Source organism: Marmota marmota, unplaced genomic scaffold (assembly GCF_001458135.2).
Source record: "Marmota marmota marmota unplaced genomic scaffold, marMar, whole genome shotgun sequence".
Taxonomy (NCBI): Eukaryota; Metazoa; Chordata; class Mammalia; order Rodentia; family Sciuridae; genus Marmota; species Marmota marmota.
The window spans coordinates 3,039,961-3,044,030 of record NW_025999982.1 but is presented as its reverse complement, the minus strand read 5'-3'; positions in this window follow the sequence as shown (position 1 = coordinate 3,044,030).

The following is a 4,070-nucleotide window of genomic DNA, read 5'->3' as shown; positions in this document are numbered from 1 at the left end:
GGCGCGTGTTTGCTCAGGTAAATCAGGAAGGATTACAGGGTGGCCGCTGGCCACTCCTCACCTGCCCACTTCCTCCCGGCACATTCCTGCACTCGCTGGTGTCCACGCTGCCGGCCACCGTCCCCGGTCCCCCGAGCAGCTGCCCATGCCTTCCACCCCGTGAGCCCCTCGGGCTGGGGTGGTCACAGTGTCAGTAGGTGCCTGGGGCCGAGGCCGGGGACCCTCCTGCACGTGTGCGGCCCTGAGTCCTCAACCGGCTGCCCCTTGAGGGTGGCCGGGCCGTGGTGGCCACCTGAGGGCCGTCTCTGCCCCAGCTCTCCTGGCTCCTGGTCCCCCTGGCCCCGCGAATGCCTGGCTGAGACACGGCGGTGGCCCCAGCTGCCCACACCTGCTCCTGGCCCCGAGGCTGGCACTGCAGTGGACGACTCCTTGGGCACCGGGAGGCTAACGGGTGAGTCTGGCAGGAGGCAGAGCCTGCTGCGGGGAGGCCGCGGACCCCGGGGGGACACTGTGCGAGCTCAGGGCTCATCTTCCAGGCAGCAGTGACCCGGTCCCTTTGCCCGCAGAATCCCCTGTCCCTGTCCACATTCTGCCCTGCTGGCCTCCCTGGGCCCAGCCAGAGCCTGGGGGAGCCTTCTGGACTGGGGAGCCCCGTGCGTGGGCTCTGCACTGAGGGCCGGCAGCCAGGAGGGGGTGTCTCTGTCACCGCCAGCCCAGCTGCTCTGCCACAGTGGGCCTGAGGCTCAGGGCCAGGGCTGGGGTCCAGGTGGGGCAGGAGGGACAGGCCCACAGGGACCGGGTCGAGGCTGAGTCTGGGGTCTGGGGGACAAAGAAAGCAGTCGGGTGGGGACCTTGAAGGTGCTCGTCCCTAAGGTGTGCCAGGCGCCTGGGTGGAGGGAAGGGGCCGTAGGATGGCCAGGTGGGGACCTGGGACCCGAGGCAGGGGTCCCTGAGGCTGGCCAAGCGTGTGTGCTGCACGTGCAGCCCCCGTGGAGCCACCCAGGTCCCCTCCCCTCACCTGCCAGCTGCGGCCACCCAGCAGCTCAGTCCCCAGGCCACAGTCCCCTCACGATGGTTGCGTGGTCCTCCTCCTCCCTGGCCGGGGCCAGGGCTCATTTCCCGCCCCCACCTCCCAGCCTCACAGCACCCCAGTAAAGCCCCGGCGCCCCGGCGCCCCGGCACCAGCTGCTCGGCTGAGTGACAAAGCAAACAGGCCCGAGCTGTCCCGGCCCAAGGTGGGGGCCCACTGGGGCGGAGAGGCCTGGCCAGCCGGAGCCTGCCACCAGCCGCCACAGGGGGCTGACAGCCAGAGGCTCAGCCCACGGGGCAGCTGGGTGTGGAGAGCAGGCGTCCCTGGCCGGGGCCTCCCCTTTGCGCCTGGCGAGTGCGCAAGGGTCTCCTCGGGCCAGACACGAGGGGACATCCAGAGGCCAAGACGCGGCTCCTTCCAGACTGGACTCCTCGTGTTGTCCGTTATAAAACACTCATTCCCGAGAACCCTCTAGAGACGGGGTTCCTTGTCAACCAAGCCTGAGGGGATAGGGCTGCACCCAGTAGGTGCTCAATGGATGCTCAGAAAGGGTGGCGCTGGCAGTGAGAAGAACCAGGAGAATTCACTTGTCGCTGCGCATACAGCATCGACGGCCCCGGAGCAGACAGAGCCCAGTTTGGGGCTCAATGGCCTGGGGTCGGCTGGGGGGACCCGGGGAAGTCAGTTGAGGCCGATGCAGACAGAGGCCCCCCTGAGTTGGGCCCGCGAAAGCTGAAGGGTTGTGGGTGCCCCTGTTGAAGAGGGCTTTGCGCAGGGCACAAAGGGACTGGGCTCTGCAGGCTGCGTAGGAGTTGGCTCGGGGCAGCCGCGTTTGCCAGGGATCTCCTCACTGATGTGGGGTGAGTGGGTCAGAAGCTTCCGGTCACACGCCCCCTTGGTCCTCGCAACCCCCGCAAGCCAGGCAGGTGACAGCCCATCTAACAGGCAGACGGCCCCTGGTGGAGGGACGGGACAGCAGGAGGCAAGCTCCAAGGCGCTGTGGGACCCTCCCCTTGTCCCCACCCTCTTCCCTACCCCCACCCCTGCACCAGGGCCAGGTGAGTGGACCGTCAGGTGGAGCAACTCTTCCCAAAGCAAACTGTGCGCGGCCCAGCCTCGTCGCCCTGGGCCCTTCCTGACATTTAACTCGGTGTGCGGCTCCTTTGCATGTTCCCACAGGAGGCCTGGTGCCCCCGCCACCGTCTCCTCCCACCTCTGGGGGGGGTGGGTCCCTCTTCCCACCTCCCACCCTCCTGCCAGCCAGGGACCTCTGTGTACCCCCTGGAAGAGAGGGACAGCGAGGCCTCCCTGGACTCTGCCAGGACGGCGGCGCACCCCCACCTTGGGCTCTGGGACTGGGGAGAAGGGGCTGGAGGGACGGCCCTGGCCAGGGTCAGCCCTGGGACTTCAACAGGGGCTGCCAGGATTCAGCTCTCCCACCCACACTTCCAGCACAGCCATCCCCCAGGACTAAGGGGATGTGTCCACCGCCGCTTCTTGGCTCGGAATGGGTCCTAGTGCCATCCCCAGTTCTCCCCTTAGCATCTCGGGACAGTTTATTCTGGACTCTCCGTGTCCTGCTATGTGGCCTTCGCCTTGCTCAGACGCCCCTTCCAAGTCAGGAGGTGAGGTGGCCCGGCCAGGGCTCCGGGCTCCTTTCCTCCTTTGACCCGTCCAGAGGGCACAGACCCCCGCCTCTGTCCCCCCTCTGTGCTGGGCCTCGAGGAGGAGTAGAGCGGACTGCCCCTGCAAATGTGCCCCTGAGACAGTAGAGGCTCCTGCACCTTCTGCTGCCCCGCTGGGCCATGTCCCTGGGGGACACCTGGGGGACCTTTCAGCCCTGGTGCCTGAGCAGCGTGGGGAAGAGGGAGCTGCCCCCCAGGAGGGCTTGTGGGGTTCAGAGCAGAGGGGAAGTGGGTTTGTGCTAGAGACAGGAGGGACAGCCACATGTCACCAGGGCACGGTGGACTCGGGGACCCAGGGGTTTGACTGGGAGGCTGAAAAACAGACACACAGGGTCTGAGCTCAACCAGAGCAGAGTGAAGGAGTGAACTGCAATTTCTGGAAGATTCCAAGGGTCTGAAAGCTGGGTTCTGTCTCCACGCGGCCCCACTACTCCCCCAGCACCCTGGGCGGGGGTCTTGGCTCACCGGAGCAGGTCGGGGGCCGGTGCGGCTGGATGGGAGCCGGGCTGACAGGCCTCCGTGGACGGCCCTGCTTGGACACAAACTCCAGGGACATGGGGATCCCCAGCCCTGAATCGGGTCTCTGACTGCAGGGGAGTCCCTGGGGCCTGCACCATGTCTCCACCATCTTCCTTCTAAATCCCCAAAGTCAGGCCGAGGAGCAAGGTGGGCGTCATGGGTTGGAGAGCCCAGTCAGGACCAGGGCCAGAAAAGTCCCAGGAGACAACCCACCCCCTCAGAGCTCAGAAGAGGAGACTGAGGCTCAGAGAGGATCCAGGACCCACCCAGGGTCCACACAGAGTGGGTCACTGCAGGACATTCCTCGTCTCCAAAGGCTGAGGTCACATCTGATCTTTGGAGCAAACTCAACATGAGGGTGTACTTGGATGAGGTGGGTCCCTGTCCCTCAGGCTGCAGGCACGTGTGCCACCCAGATCCACAAGTGTCACCACTGTGGGGCTGTGATTGCAGGGGCCGGTGGGCAGGTGGCGGGAGGGGTGAGAAGTGCCCGTCCACCCGTGGCCTCTGAACAGAGGCAGACCTGAGTCTTGACTTCAAGTCCCTGCTCGGTGGCACACGGCCACATGCCCACAGCAGGTCACAGCGCCCTTGTTTGTCAGGTGGGGATGATGCTGGCTGCCCGGGGACGTTTATTTGGCTTGGCCTTCGCCTGGTCCCGAGAGCTGGAAGCCGGGTCAGCAAGGGGGTGCATAGGGGCCAGGGACGTGCAGAGAGGTGGGACCGCAGAGCCCTCGCGGGAGCTGGGAGAGTGGACGAGGCCAGGTCTCCCTGGTGTCCTCCCTGCCCCCTTCCACCTCCTGGGCCCCAGTCCCTGTGACCTGGCCCTCCCCCCT